This window comes from Cricetulus griseus, chromosome 3 (genome assembly GCF_003668045.3).
Source record: "Cricetulus griseus strain 17A/GY chromosome 3, alternate assembly CriGri-PICRH-1.0, whole genome shotgun sequence".
NCBI classification, from domain to species: Eukaryota; Metazoa; Chordata; class Mammalia; order Rodentia; family Cricetidae; genus Cricetulus; species Cricetulus griseus.
In genome coordinates this window covers 93,615,547-93,632,757 of record NC_048596.1, presented here as the reverse complement: position 1 = coordinate 93,632,757, position 17,211 = coordinate 93,615,547, and the positions used below count along the sequence as shown (strand labels likewise).

Genomic DNA, 17,211 nt, shown 5'->3' with positions numbered 1-17,211 from the left:
ATTGGATGAGGGCTCTAGGATGGCGTAAAAAGTAGTCATCAATCTCATTTTAGGGGAAGGGCTTTTAGGTTATCCTCTCCACCATTGCCTGGATTGTCAGATTGTGTCATCCTTGTAGGTCTCTGGAGATCTCCCTAGTTCCAGATCTCTTCTCAGACCTATAATGGCTCCCTCTAATATGGTATCTCTCATCCTGCTCTCTCTCCTCTATTCTTCCCCCAACTCAATATTTCTGCTCCTCCATTTCCTCTCCTCTACTCCTCTTCTCTTGCTCTTATTGTGGCAGCACCCTCTCCCCTACTCTCATGCTCCCAATTAGCTCAGGAGTTCATGCCACTTTCCATTCCTGGGGTCCATTTATCACTTAGAGTCCTTCATGTTTCCTAGTTTCTTTGGTGAAAAGGATTATAGGCTGGTAATCCTTTGCTCTATGTCTAAAATTCATATATGAGTGAGTACATACCATGTTTCTCTTTTTGTGACTGGGTTACCTCACTCAGGATGGTTTCTTCTAGTTCCATCCATTTGCCTGCGAATTTCAAGATCCCATTGCTTTTTTCTGCTGAGTAGTATTCCATTGTGTAAATGTACCACATTTTCTCTATCCATTCTTCAGTTGAGGGGCATCTAGGTTGCTTCCAGGTTCTGTCTATTACAAATAATGCTGCTATGAATGTAGTTGAACAGATGTCCTTGTTGTATGAATGTGCTTCTTTTGGGTATATGCCTAAGAGTAGAATTGCTTGATCTTTTGGTAGACTGATTTCCATTTCCTAAGCAATCACCATACTGATTTCCAAAGTGGCTGTACCAGTTTGCACTCCCACCATCAGTGGAGGAGTGATCCCCTTTCTCCACATCCTCTCCAGCATAAGTTATTATTGGTGATTTTTATTTTAGCCATTCTGACAGGAGTAAGATGGTATCTCAGAGTTGTTTTGATTTGCATTTCCCTGATGGCTAAGGATTTTGAACACTTTCTTATGTGTCTTTCAGCCATTTTAGATTCCTCTGTGGAGAATTCTTTATTTAGTTCTCTACCTCACTTTTTAATTGGATTATTAGGTGTTTTGGAAATTAGCTTCTTGAGTTCTTTGTAACTTTTGGAGATCAGCCCTCTTTGGGATATGGGGTTGGTGAATATCTTTGCCCAGTCTGTGGGCTGCTTTTTTGTCACTGACGTTTTCCTTTGACTTACAGAAGCTTCTCAGTTTCAGGAGGTCCCACTTATTAATTGTTAATCTCAGTGTCCGTGTTACTGGTGTTAATGTTCAGGAAGCTGTCTCCTGTACCAATTCCTTCAAAGGTACTTCCCACTTTCTCTTCTAATACGTTCAGTGTGGCTGGATTTATGTTGAGGTCTTTGAGTCATTTGGACTTCAGTTTTGTGCATGGCAACAGGCATTGATCTATCTGCAGTCTTCTACATGCCAGCATCCAGTTGTGCCGGCACCATTTGTTGAAGATGCTTTCTTTATTCCATTGTATATCTTTAGTTTCTTTGTCAAAAATCAGGTGTTCTTAGTTATGTGGGTTAGTATCAGGGTTTTGAAATAGATTCTATTGGTCTAGCTGTTTATTTTTGTTCCAGTACCAAGGTGCTTTCAGGACTATAGCTCTTTAATAGAGCTTGAAGTCAGGAATGGTGATGCCTCTGGAAGTTCCTTTATTGTGCAGGGTTTTTATGGATATCCTGGGTCTATTTTTCTCCATATAAAATTGAGTATTGTTCTTTACATGTCTGTGAAGTATTGTGCTCGGATTTTGATGGGGATTACATTAAATATGTAGAATTGCTTTTGGCAAGATTACCACTTTTACTATGTTGATCATACCTATCCAAGAGCATGGGAGGTCTTTCCATGTTTTGGTATCTTCTTTAATTTCTTTCTCTAAAGACTCAAAGTTCTTGCTATACAGGTCTTTCACTTGTTTTGTTAGTGTTATCCCAAGATATTTTATGTTGTTTGTGGCTATTGTAAAGGGTGATGTTTTTCTGATTTCTTTATCAGCCCTCTTATTGTCTGTATATAGTAGGGCTACTGATTATTTTGAGTTATTCTTGTATCCTGCCACTTTGCTGAATGTGTTTACCAGTCGTAGGGGTTCCCTGGTAGAGTTTTTTGGGTCATTGTGTAAACTATCATATTGTCTGCAAACGGTGAAAGTTTGACTTCTTCCTTTCAAATTTGTATCTCCTTGATCTCATTTTGATATCTTACTGCTCTAGCTAGCACTTCAAGTATGATATTGAAGAGATATAGAGATAGTGGACAGCCTTGTCTTGTTCCTGATTTAGAGGAATTGCATTGAGTTTCTTTCCATTTAGTTTGATGTTTTCTGTTGGTTTGCTGTATATTGCTTTTATTATGTTCAGGTATGTTCCTGTTATCCCTGATCTCTCCAGGACCTTTATTATGAAGGGGTGTTGCATTTTGTCAAAGACTTTTTTCAGCATCTATTGAGATGATCATGTGGTTTTTCTTTTTCAGTTTGTTTATATGGCAGATTACATTTTGGATTTTCATGTTGAACCACCACTACATCTCTGGATGAAGCCTATTTGATCATGGTGGATGATTTTTCTGATATGTTCTTGGATTTGGTTTGCCAGCATTTTATTGAGTATTTTTGCATCAATGTTCATGAGGGATATTGGTCTGTAGTTCTCTTTGTTAGTTGTGTCTTTGTGTGGCTTGAATACCAAGGTAATTGTAGCCTCATGAAAAGATTTTGGCAATGAACCTTCTGCTTCTAATGTGTGGAATAATTTGAGGAGTATTGGGATTAGTTATTCTTTGAATTTCTGGTAGAATTCTGCACTGAAACCATCTGGTCCAGGGCTTTTTTTGGTTGGGAGACTTTTGATGACTGCTTCTATTTCCTTAGGAGTTATAGGCCTGTTTAAGTTGCTTATCTATTCTTGATTCAATTTTGGTAACTGACATCTCTCTAGAACATTTTCCTTTAAATTTTCCAATTTTGTGGAGTATAGGTTTTCAAAGTATGACCTGAAGATTCTCTGGATTTCCTCAGTGTCCATTGTTATGTCCCCCTTTTCATTTCTGATTTTGTAAATTTGCGTGTTCTTTCTGTGCCTTTTGGTTAGTTTAGATAAAGGTTTGTCTATCTTACTGATTTACTTGAAGAACCAACTCTTTGTCATATTGATTCTTTGAATTGTTTTGTTTCAACTTCATTGATTTCTGCCCTCAGTTTGATTATTTCCTGGTGCCTACTCTTCCAGGATGAATTTGCTTCCATTTGTTCTAGAGCTTTCAGCTGTGATGTCAAATCTTTGGTGTGGCTATTCTCTAGTTTCTTCATGTGAGCACTTAAAGCTATGAACTTTCCTCTTAGTACTGCTTTCAAAGTGTACCATAAGTTTGGGTATGTTGTGTCTTCATTTTCATTGAATTCTAGGAAGTCTTTAATTTCTTTATTTTTTTGTTGACCCAGGAATGTTGCAAATGCGTGTTGTTCAGTTTCCATAAGTTGGTAGGTTTTCTGCAATTTGTGTTTTTCTTGAATTCTAATTTTAAAGCATGGTGGTCTGATAAGACACTGGGGGTTATTTCAATTTTCTGGTATATGTTGAGGTTTGCTATGTTGCTGAGTATGTGGTCGATTTTAGAGAAGGTCCCATGTGGCGCTGTGAAGAAAGTATATTCTTTTGAGTATGGATGGAATGTTCAATAGATGTCTGTTATTACCAATTGGGTCATACCTTCTGCTAGTTCCTTTGTCTCTTTATTAAGTTTCTGTCTGGTGGTCCTGTCCAATGGTGAGAGTGGGGTGTTGAAGTCTCCCACTATAACTGTGTGAGGTCTTATTTGTGATTTGAGTTTTAATAATGTTTCTTTTACGAACATGTTGCATTTTATTCAGGGAATATATGTTTAGAATTGAGACTTCTTCTTGATGAACTTTTCTTGTGATTAATATGAAATGACCTTCTTCTCTTGATTTGTTTTAATTTGAAGTCTAGTTTTTTAGATACTAGGTTAGCTATCTCAATATGTTTTTGGGTCCATTTAATTGGAATATCTTTTCACAACCCTTTTCTCTGAGGTAATGTCTGTCTTTGAAGTTGAGGTGTGTTTCTTGTATGCAGCAGAAGGATGGATTCTGTCTTCATATCCATTCTGTTAGCCTGGATCTTTTTATAGGCGAGTTGAGACCATTAATATTGAGGGAAATTAAGGTCAATTGAATGTATATTCTTGTTTGGTTTTGGTTTGTTGTTGGTAGTGGTATTGTGTGTGGATTTACCCTGCTTTTTCTTTTGACTTTTTGGTACAGTGGGATTATCTATTGCCTATGTTTTTGTGAGTATAGTTAACTTCCTTAGGTTGTAGTTTTCCTTCCAGTACTTTCTGTAGGGCTGAATTAGTGGTTACATATTGTTTAAATCTGATTTTTGTCATAGAATATCTTGTTTTCTCCATTTATAGTGATTGAAAGCATTGCTGGTTATAGTAGTCTGGGCTGGCATCCATGGTATCTTAGAGTTGGAAGAATATCTATCCAGGTCCTTCTGGCTTTCAGAGTTTCCCTGGATAAGTCTGGTATAGTTTTGACAGGTTTGCCTTTATATGTTACTTGGCCTTTTTCCCTTGCTGCTCTTAATATTCTTTCTTTATTCTGTATGTTTGGTGTTTTAATTGTTATGTGACGAGGGGAATTTTTTGTGATCCAATCTACTTAGTGTTCTGTAGGCTGCTTCTTCTTTCATTGGCATGTTTTTCTTTAGGTTGGGAAAGTTTTCTTCTATAATTTTGTTGAATATGTTTTCTGCACCTTTGAGTTGGGTTTCTTCACCTTCTTCTATACCTATTATCCTTAGCTTTGTTCTTTTCATGGTGTCCGTATTTCCTGGATATTTTGTGTTGGGGATATGTTGGACTTAAGATTTCCTTTGCTTGATGAATTTATTTCCTCTAGTTTATCTTCAGCATCTGAGATTCTGTTTTCCATCTATTGTATTCTGTTGGTTATATTTTCATCTATTGTTCCTCTTTGTTTACTCAGCTTTTCTATTTTCAGTATTCCCTCAGTTTGTGTTTCCTTTATTGTCTCTATTTCTGTTTTCAGATCTTGAACTGTTTCCTTCAGCTGTTTAATTGTATTTTCTTGGCTTTCCTTGATTTCTTGCATCTTTTGGTTTGTCTTTTCTTTCATTTCTCTGAAGGATTTTCTCTCTTGGGGTCTCCATTGTCTGCATGAAGTTGATTTTAAGGTTGCTCTCTTCTGCTTCATCTATGTTCGGATGTTCAGGTCTTGTTGGTGTAGAGTCCCAAGACTCTGGTGTTGTCATATTGGTTTTTCTGTTGTTGGATGTGTTCTTATATGGTTGTCTTCCCATCTCTTCTTCCAGTGGGTGCAGGTGGTGTCTCTTCCTTTCCTGGTGTGCAGAGGTCAAAGGTTCTCTTCCAGTGGGTGCAAAAGTGTCTGATCCCCTGATGGGTCCCAAGGTGGGTGCAGGTGTGTCTGAGGCACTAGCTCTCTAGTTGGGTGGGAATAGGATTAGCACAGAGATGTCAGCAGACTAAGGGTTGCTTGGTCCTCAGGAGCTGAGTCTACCTACCTGCAGACCCCAGGACATGAGTTCCCAGAGTGGACAGGCAGAAGTTGGGCCCAAGGCAGGAGCCAAAGCAGCTCACCTCTGCCCTGAGTGGAGGTGGGGTAGCCCATCGATCTCAGCAGAGTCAGGGTTGCTTGGTCCTCAGGGGCCAAGTCGACCTGCCTGCAGACCCCAGGCCAGGAGTTCTCTCCATGTGGCTTTTTAAAACTCACCTGGAGTTAGTTTCCTCTCTTCAATTCCTCTCAAGATCCCTGTCCTCCTATTCTTGTCCCACTTCATCATCCCTATTATTTTCCCCTTCATCTTTGTATCACTTCTGTTTTTCTATCCCCAAATTTTGTTTCTTTCTGTGTAAAATTTACAATAATCTGAATAAGTTGACTGATTTTAACTTCTCTGTCTCTGCTTTCTGCCTTCCATGATATTTACTTATCTGTTCTATTATGGCCTCTCTGCCTTCTCTCATGGCCTTTCTCCCTTCAAATTTGTTATTGTGGGTATTTATATGTCACCTAACACTAAGTAAACATAAAAATCCAACACCTAATCAAACAAAATTATGATGTATGGCATCCAACAAAAAAAAACAGATTAAAATAAATGAGTTAAAAAGACAGTAAATAAAAACAGACCCAGTAGAGGAAAAATGACAAAACTAGAGGAAACAATCATAGAATGATTCAAACTGTGTTCTCCATATTCAAGAAAGTGAGTGGATGAAACATGAACAGATAATAAAAAATGAAAAATACACAAGAAATTCAAATATAATGGCTGCCTTTAGACGACACACAATATTGGATACACAAAAGTTATCTCTTTCAGAAATTAAAATCAATGAAGTTGTAGATTCAGCCACACAAATTCAGAATAGAGCACACAGAAAAACATTGTGAAAAGCTAAACATAAGTTACAGTAGAACAGGACCAAGTGTTCAAGCAATCATTAATTAAAATAGAAGCATTAAACACCCTGTTTCTACCTAGTCATCATATCTCTGCCTCAATCATCAATTCAATGTTATATTAGACGATCCTCCCAATTTTACCATTTTTTAGAACATTTATATCTTTACAATATTTTATGTCTCTAGGCTTCCAGAGAAAGGAAACAAGGTCCTGAGAGAATAAAGGAAACAGAGTCATCATACATGCTTTTCATTTTGAAGATCCAGGATTTTGCAGTACTTTTCTCTGGGCTGTCTGGTTTCACTGCCTACAAGGAAGTGTAGAATATGGAAATAAATGGATACCAACAGATACCTCTGTGGAAAAGTAAAGGAAATTTCTTCTTCACATCAGGATATATTAAGACCAATAGCTTTAAGAGCTGGAAATAAAGGTTAGACTTAAAGAAGTGTAATTTCCTTCCCTTCTTTGGCCTATGGGAAAACTTCAAAATTTCTTCATTTTAATTTTTTTATTAAATAGTTTTTTAAGAGTTCTTTTCTTAAATTATTTTTTCATTTTACATATCAACCATAGCTCCCCCTTTCTCCCCTTTTCCTGTTCCCTATCCACTTCCCCCTCAACCCAATGGCCATCCACTCCTCACAACATATAAGGCCTCTCATGGGGAGTCAATCAAGTGCCCCACATCCATGAGGAGAGCTGCTACTATCAGAGCCTTGGCCCCACACCCACCTGGAAAGGTCCCACCTGCACCCACTGGAAAAAGAGATGGAAAGCAAACAGTATAAGAACACATTCAATGGCATTCTTCTTGCCCTGTTCGGGGTCTCCTGAGGCCTGAGGCTACCACATGGGTGAACCTGTTCAGGCAGACCAAGCCATCCAGAGTCTGCCAACATCACTGTGCTAGTCTTACCTCCACCCATGGAAGAGTAGAGCCAATAGAGTATTGGACATTCTTGCACTCACCAGAAGAGAACCTTGGACCCATACCCACCAGGAAAGGGAGAGACCCCAATGGCATCCACTGGAAGAAGGGATACAAGGGAAGAAGGGAACAAGATAATATAAGAACACATTCAGCAACAGAAAGAATATGATGCCATGAGAATCTAGGGACTCCACACCAGCAAGACCTGAACATCCCAACATAGATGATGCAGAAGAGAATGACCCAAAAACAACTTTGAGAAGATGATAGAGACTCTCAAAGAAGAATTGAGACAATGCCTTAAAGAAATGGAAGAAACAAAAACAAAAATATTGAAGAAATGGAAGAAAAAAAAACAAAAATTGCAAGAAATAAACAAATCACTTAAGAAAACAAGGAAAGTAAAAAAAAAAGCAACCAAAAAAAAAACCACCCCAAAACAACAACAACATCAACAACAAAAACAACCAACCAAGTGAAGGAAATAATTCAAACATTTCAAGGATTGAAAGCTGAGATAGACAAAACAAACAAATAAACAAAACCCCCAAAACCAGTCTGAGGGAATGCTGGAAATAGAAAAGAAGGGTAAATGAACAGGAACTACAGATGCAAGCATAACCAACAGAATACAAGAGATGGAAGAGAGAATCTGGGGATTTGAAGATATACTAGGAGAAATAGATTCATCGACCAAAGAAAATCTTAAGTCCAACAAATACCTAACATAAACTATCCAGGAAATATGGGACACCGTGAAAATGCCAAACCTAAGATGTATAGCTATACCTATATAGTAGGTTTAGGGATGCCTGAGGGCGTTATCGTTCTGAATCCCTTCCTGGAACCAGCTGAGAGCATTACTGCAGAACAGCTTGTCCTGTCCAGTCCCGGGTACCTGCTCTTTGCCCCCTGCGGGCGGCAGCTCCTGGTGTTGCCAGCTCCTGGCAGCGAGGCCCCGCCGCGTGTCTTAGGGGTGAGATTTTGCAGGGACCCACTGTCCGGACTCCAACAGGGCTGAGCTCCAGAAGCCATGTGGTCTGCAGGACCTGGCTGCCAGCTCTGTGGCTGATGTCCAGCTTTCTGCGACTTTATGCTGTTTCACAGCGTCTGTTTCTTGTCTATAAAAAGGGCATATAAAGATGCATGGATGGCCGCATTTAATACATTTCAGTATCCTGTCACTGGATGGGATCCCTGTTACCCACTCCTGTTCTGTGACTGGACGGGTTAGGATGATATCCTGCTAGGTTTTCTTTTTTCACTTTTTTTTGTTTGTTCATTCCAATGAAGTTGTCAACAGCCATTCTGGATGGGCCAAAATTATACATCCTGGTGTATATGTTTGGGTAGGGTGAGGGCGGGGACACTGGCTAAGGAAGTCTGTGAAGCAGAAGGCCTTCGGGTTCTAGTAACCAAATCACTGCAGAGGCATCAAAGATTGGCACCCATCGGGGACAAATAAGCCCAGTGTGACAAGAGAATGTGATTTTTGGTGCTGTACCCAAGAAGCAAGTCTCTGAGTGTGGAAAACCATAGTCATGGAAACCCTAAAATCTGAGAACAAAAAGAGGGTACTACCCTCGTGGATGACAGCCCCTGTGGATGAGAAGGGGGAGTTGTCAGTGAAGACAACCAAGAAGAAGAAGATGGCACCCGTGCAAGTTGGGGTAGCAACAAGGGCCCCTGTCACGAAGACTGTGTACTGCATGAAGGAAGTTGAAATGGTAGATGTGGCTCTGGGGATCCTGATTGAGGGCAGAAAACAGGAAGAGATGACTCTGGTGGCCACTGGTCAGCTTCAGCTCTCCCCTCCCTACTCTACATCTCCTCACACCAGTTCCCCTGGGAGCAGCAGTGAGGAAGATGGCAGTGGGAACTGCTCACATGCTCTAGGCCTCAGCCATTCCCATCGTGCAGAAACCACTGACTCTCCCTGTAGCAGAAGCTCCAAGATGCTCTCAAATATGCCAGGGAGACATTTTTCAGTTGATATGAACTGTTCCCTGGACTTTCTGCTGAGAACTGTGGACACCGCCTGCCCCTGCCACCCTCTACAACTAGGCTTTGCTCCCAACATCCAGTCCCAGGATGCTTTCATTTGTGTGTGTGTGTGACTTTCCTGAATGGGGGGATTGCAGGATGCAGAAGTGCATCTGTTAGGGTATCATCCTGCACTGCTCTCCTGCTCTCTAGCTCAGAGGGTCCAGCTGTGCTGTATTCAAGTACCAGCAAAAATGAGGTTATGGGCCCACACACCTGCTGGAAGCAAAATAAGTATAGCTGCCGAGAACCCTGGAACTCCAGCTAGGCAGCCAGATCTCAAACTAAGGAGGAGGCCTATGAACAGTCTCCATCATGACACAGTCCAGCAGTCAGCTTCCACCCCTCCAAATGAAAAGCCTGGCAGGTGCCCACAGTCCCTGCCAGCCTAGCTGCAGGGCGCTCTCACAGACTTTGAACCATGCAGGTTCTCCCCACCACCTGTTGCCTCTCTGCCACCTGGGGCCTCTACCTTAGTCCCTGTACAGCTCGTGTGTGTGTGTGTGTGTGTGTGTGTGTGTGTGTGTGTGTGTGTGTGTGTGTGTTGTATGCAGACAGGAGACACTGAGGATAAAAGAACACATCAGAGTCCATGTTTGTTTGTATTCACTGTGGCTTTTGATGAGCACGGAATGAAGAACTCATTGCCATGTAGGTTTTGTGCTATACAGAGAAATACAAAGTGATGATCCAGAAAAAAAAAGAATAATAGGTATAGAAGAAGGTAAAGAAACCCATCTAAAAAGCACAGAACCAAACCTAAGGATAATAGGTATAGAAGAAGGTGAAGAAACCCAACTCAAAGGTGCAGAAAACATATTCAACAAAATCATAGAAGAAAACTTTCCCAAACTAAAGAAAGACATGCCAATGAAAGTACAAGAAGCCTACAGAATGCCAAATAGAGTAGACCACAAAAGAAAGTCCCCTCGTCACATAATAATTAAAACACCAAACATGCAGAATAAAGAAAGAATATTAAGAGCAGCAAGGGAAAAAGGCCAAGTAACATATAAAGGCAAACCTATCAGAATTACACCAGACTTCTCCATGGAAACTCTGAAAGCTAGAAGGACCTGGATAGATATTCTACAAACTCTGAGAGAACAAGGATGCCAGCCCAGGCTACTATACCCAGCAAAGCTTTCAATCACTATAAATGGAGAAAACAAGATATTCCATGCAAAACCAGATTTAAACAATATGTAATCACTAATCCAGCACTACAGAAAGTACTGGAAGGAGAACTCCAACCTAACTAGACTTGCATAAACATAGGCAATAGATAATCCCACTCTACAAAAACACAAGATAAAAGGCAGGGCAAAGCCATATACAATACCAGTACCAACAACAAACCAAAACCAAACAAGAATATACATTCAATTGACCTTAATTTCCCTCAATATTAATGGTGTTAACTAGCCTATAAAAAGACACAGGCTAACAGATTGGATACGAAGACAGAATCCATTCTTCTGCTGCATACAAGAAACACACCTTGAATTCAAAGATAGACATTACCTCAGAGTAAAGGGTTGGGATAAGGTACTCCAATCAAATGGACCCAAGAAACAAGCTGGGGTAGCTATCCTAATATCTAACAAGATAGACTTCAAACTAAAATCAATAAAAGAGATGAAGAAGGTCATTTCATATTCATCACAGAAAAAATCCATCAGGAAGAAGTCTCAATTCTAAACAATTATGCCACACACACACAAAGGCACCAACATTTGTAAAAAAAGAAAAAAAACATTATTAAAACTCAAATCACAAATAAGGCCTCACACTGTTGTAGTGGGAGACTCCAACACCCCACTCTCACCATTGCACAGGACCACCAGACAGAAACTTAACAAAGAGACAAAGGAACTAACAGAAGGTATGACCCAATTGGGATTAACAGGCATTCATTTATAGAACTTTCTATCCAAACACAAAAGGGAATACCTTTTTTTCAGCATCACATGGAACCTTCTCAAAAATCGACCACATTCTCAGCAACATAGCAAACCTCAACAGGTACAAAAAATTGGAATAATCCCCTGTGTTTTATCAGACCACCATTCTTTAAAGTTAGAAATCAAAAACAAATCAAAGTGTAAAAAATCTACCAACTCATGGAAAATGAACAACACGCATTTGCAACATTCCTGGGTCAAGGAAGAAAAATAAAAAGAAATGAAAGACTTCCTAGAATTCAATGAAAATGAAGACACAACATACCCAAACTTATGGTACACTTTGAAAGCAGTACTAAGAGGAAAGTTCATAGCTTTAAGTGCTCACATGAAGAAACTAGAGAATAGCCACACCAGAAATTTGACATCATAGCTGAAAGCTCTAGAACAAACGGAAGCAAATTCACCCCGGAGGAGCAGACGCCAGGAAATAATCAAACTGGGGGCAGAAATCAATAAAGTCAAAATGAAGAAAACAATTCAAAGAATCAATATGACAAAAAGTTGGTTCTTCGAGAAAATCAGCAAGATAGACAAACCGTTATCCAAACTAACCAAAAGACGGAGAGAGAATATGCAAATTAACAAAATCAGAAATGAAAAAGGGGACATAACAAAGGACACTGAGGAAATCCAGAGAATCTTCAGGTCATAATTTGAAAACCAGTTCTCCACAAAATTGGAAAATTTAAAGGAAATGGACAATTTTCTGGACAGTTATCACTTACCAAAATTGAATCAAGAACAGATAAGCAACTTAAACAGACCTATAACCTCTAAGGAAATAGAAGCAGTCATCAAAAGTCTCCCAACCAAAAAAAGCCCGGGGCCAGATGGATTCACTGCAGAATTCTACCAGAAATTTAAAGAAGTGCTAATACCAATACTCCTCAAATTGTTCCACAAAAGAGAAGCAGAAGGGACATTGCCAAACTCTTTGTATGAGGCTTCAATAACCTCGATACCCAAGCCACACAAAGACACAACTAAGAAAGAGAAATACAGACCAAAATCTCTCATGAACATTGATGCAATAATTCTCAATAAAATCCTGGCAAATTGAATACAATATCATATCAGAGAAATCATCCACCATGATCAAGTAGGCTTCATCCCAGGGAATGCAAGGATGGTTCAACATATGACAATCCATCAATGTAATCCACCATATAAACAGACTGAGGAAAAAAAAAAGCACATGATCATGTCACTAGATGCCGAAAAAGCCTTTGACAAAATACAACACCCCTTCATGATAAAGGTCTTGGAGAAATCAGGGATAACATGAACATACCTCAACATAATAAAAGCAATATACAGCAAGCCAACAGCCAACATCAAATTAAATGGAGAGAAACTCGATCCAATTCCTCTAAAATCGGGGACAAGACAAGGCTGTCCACTCTCTCCATACCTCTTCAATATTGTCCTTGAAGTCCTATCTATAGCAATAAGACAACAAAAGGAGATCAAGGGAATACAAATCAGAAAGGAAGAAGTCAAACTCTCACTATTTGCAGATGATATGGTAGTCTACATTAGTGACCTGAAAAACTCTACCAGGGAACTCCTACAGCTGATAAACACATTCAGCACAGTGGTATGACACAAGATTAATTCAAAAAAAATCCGTAGCCCTACTACATACAGATGATATATTCGTGTAGAAAGAAATCAGAGAAACATCACCCTTTACAATTGCCACAAACAACGTAAAATACCTTGGGGTAACACTAACCAAAAATGTGAAAGACCTGTACCATAAGAATTCTGAGTCTCTGAAGAAAGAAATTAAAGAAGATACCAGAAAATGGAAAGATCTCCCATGCTCTTGGATAGGTAGGATCAACATAAAAAAATGTCAGTCTTGAATCTACAGATTCAATGCAGTCCCCATCAAAATCCCAACACAAATCTTCACAGACCTTGAAAGAACAATTTTCAACTTTATATGGAGAAACAAAAGACCCAGGATAGCCAAAACATCCCTGTACAATAAAGGAAATTCTGGAGGCATCACCATCCCTGACTTCAAGCTCTATTACAGAGCTATAGTCCTGAAAACAGCTTGGTATTGGCACAAAAATAGACAGGTAGACCAATGGAATAGAATTGAAAACCCTGATATTAACCCACACACTTATGAACAATTGATTTTTGACAAACAATCCAAATTTATATGATGGAACAAAGAGAACATCTTCAACAAATGTTGCTGGCATAACTGGTTGCAGACATGTAGAAGACTGCAGTGAGACCCAAGCCTATAGCCTTGCAGAAAACTTAAGTCAAAATGGATCAAAGATCTCAACGTAAATCCAGCTACACTGTACCTATTAGAAGACAAAGTGGGAAATACCCTTGAATTAATTGGTAGAGGAGACTGCTTCCTGAACATTACACCAGTAGCACAGACACTGAGGACAACAATTGATAAATGGGACCTCCTGAAACTGAGAAGCTTCTGTAAAGCAAAGGAGACAGTCAGCAAGACAAAACAGCAGCCGACAGACTGGGAAAAGATATTCACCAACCCCACATCTGACAGAGGGCAGATCTCCAAAATATACAAAGAACTCAAGAAGCTAGTCTCCAAAACACCAAACAACCCAATTAAAAAGTTGGGTACAGAACTAAATAGACAATTCTCAATAGAGGAATCTAAAACGGCTGAAAGACACATAAGAAAGTGTTCAACATCCTTAGCCATCAGGGAAATGCAAATCAAAACAACTCTGAGATACCATCTTACTCCTGTCAGAATGGCTAAAATAAAAAACACCAATGACAGTTTATGTTGGAGAGGATGCGGAGAAAGGGGACCACTTCTCCACTGCTGGTGGGAGTGCCAACTTGTACAGCCACTTTGGAAATCAGTAAGGTGACGCCTCAAAAAAATGGGAATCAGTCTACCACAAGATCTAGCAATTCCACTCCTAGGCATATACCCAAAAGAAGCATATTCATACAACAAGGACAACCGTTCAATGATGTTCATAGCAGCACTATTTGTAACAGCCAGAAACTGGAAGCAGCCTAGATGCCTCTCAACCGAAGAATGGATAGAGAAAATGTGGTACATTTACACAATGGAAAAAAAAAACAATGGAATCTTGAAATTTGCAGGAAAATGGATGGATCTAGAAGAAACCATTCTGAACGAGGTAACCCAATTGCAAAAAGACAAACATGGTATGTACTCACTCATATGCTAATTTTAGACATAGAGTAAGGATTACCAGCCTACAATCCACACTGCCAAAGAAAGTAATACACAAGGAGTTCCCTAAGAGAGACATACATGGTCCCCTGGAGAAGGGGAGAGGTTCAAAATCTGCTGAGCAAATTGGGAGCATGGGAAGAGGGTGGGAGGGAGCTAGGAGAATAAGAAGGGGAGAAGACGAGGGATACAGGGGACGTGAGAGAGCAGAACGTATGAGTCAGGGGAAGAATACATGATAATAAGAATGGAAATACAATAGAGGGAGACATTTTTGGTTTACAGAGAAATCATGCACTAGGGAAATGTCTGGAGATCTACAAAGATGACACCAGCTAACTATCTCAGCAATGGAGGAGAGGCTACCTTAAATGCCCTCCCCTGATTATGATATTGATGACTGACTTATATGCCACCCTTAGCCTTCATCCAGCAGCTGGTGGAAGTAGAAGCAGACACCCACAGCTAGTCACCGAACTGAACTGGAACCCAGATGCAGAGAAGGACCAGTGGAGAGCACAGAGGTCCAGACCAGGCTGGTGAAACCCATAGAAACAGCTGAGCTGAATATCCGGGAACACTTGCTCCCCAGTCTGATAGCTGGAATACCAGCATGGGACTGATCCAGACCCCAGGAATATGGGTTTCTGTGAGGAAACGTCAGAAATCTATGGGACCTCCTGTAAAAGCCCAGTATTTATGCCTAGCATAGGTGTGGACTTTGGGGGCCCATTCCATATAGATGAATACTCCCTGAGCCAAGACACACGGGGGTGGGCCTAGGCCCTATCCCAAAGGATACAATAGACACTGATGACACCCTATGGAAAGTCTCACCATCCAGGGGGAGCAGAAAAGATATGTGACAGATAAGGTTTTAGTTGGGGGGGGTAGGGGAGGACGGATGGGAGAAGGGAACTGGGATTGTCATGTAAAACAATCCTGTTTATAATTCAAATAAAAAATTGGAAAAAAGAAGCTTACAGAACACCAAATAAAATGGAGCACCAAAAAGTCCCCTTACCATATAATAATTAAAACACCAAACACAGAGAGTTAAGAAAAATTATTAAGAGCAGCAAAGGACAAAGACCAACTAACATTTAAAGGCAAAGCTATCAGAATTATACATGACTTCTCTATGGAAACTGTGAAAGCCAGAGGTCCTGGATATATATTCTACCAACAGTAAGAGACCACGAATGCCAGCCCAGACAACTATACCCAGCAAAGCTTTCAATTGATATAGATGGAAAAAAGATATCACAAAACCATATTTAAACAATACATATCCACAAATCCAGCCCTATAGAAAGTACTGGAAAGGAAACTCCAACCCAAGGATGTTAACTACACTCACAAACAAGGACAACACATAATCCCATTTACCAAAAGACAAAAGAAAAAAGGGGGTGGGAAATCCATACACAATAACAGCACTACCAACAAACCCAAAACAAACAAGAATTAACAATCAATGAACATTAATATTCCTCAATATTAATGGTCTTAACTCATCTATGAAAAGACATAGGCTAACAGAATGAAAATGAAGACCGAATCCATCCTTCTGCTGCACACAAGCAAGACATCTCAACTTCAAGACAGACATTACCTCAGAGTAAAGGGTTTGGAAGATTTTCCAATCAAATGGACCCAAGAAACAAGCTGGTGTAAAAATCCTAATATCTAACAAATTACACTTCAAATAAAATGAATCATAAGCTATGAAGAAGGTTGTAGGGAGTCACCCTAGCCCCGCCCAATAGTCCTGGGGCAGGTACCAGGTGGACCCAGGGACTCGCCCATAAGAGCGTGGTGAAGGAAAGCCAGGATGACGTAAGGGAGCTTCTTAAGGGGCTGCACGTGGGGACGTGGGCCCCCTTTTGTTCTGGCTGCGCTGGCTGGGTTCTTAACCTAGCTCTGGCCTGTGTTTCACCCGGCTGTCCTCTGAAATAAAGAGACCTTAATCCAATAGAAGGTCATTTCATATTCATCACAGGAAAAATCCATCAAGATGAACTCTCAATTCTGAACATCTATGCCCCTGAAACAAAGGCAACCACATTCGTAAAAGAAAAATATCTAAATTCAAATCAGACATAAAACCTCAAACACTTACAGAGGGAGATTTCAACACCTCACTCTCACCACTGGACGGGTCTACCAAATCTTCCTGGGCTGGGCCTGGGCCCTTCCCATGTGTCCAGGAAGAGTGCATCCCTTCACATGGGACTCTCAAAATCCCTTCTTACACCAGGGAAAATACTAATCCACTCCCAGGGGCCCCCTAGAGTGCAGAGGCCTCCTTATTGACATCCATGTTCAGGAGTCTGGATCAGTCCTGTGCTGGCCTCCCAGACAGCAGTCGGGGTCGATTTTGTGCTCCTTCTTGTTCAGGCCAGCTATTTCTGTGGGTTTTGCCAGCCTGGTAAGGACCCCTTTGATCTTCATTCTTCCCTCTCCAATTAAGTTCCAGAGTTCAGTTCAGTGTATATCTGTGGACGTCTGCCTCTGCTTCTATCAGCCACTGGATGAGGGCTCTAGGATGGCATTA

At 40.3% G+C, this 17,211-nt stretch overlaps 1 pseudogene; it reads left to right on the top strand.

Annotated features, from left to right (window-relative positions):
* The first annotated feature begins 8,968 nt into the window (after positions 1-8,968).
* Positions 8,969-9,420, top strand: LOC100772128 (annotated as a pseudogene).
* Positions 9,421-17,211: the final 7,791 nt, after the last annotated feature.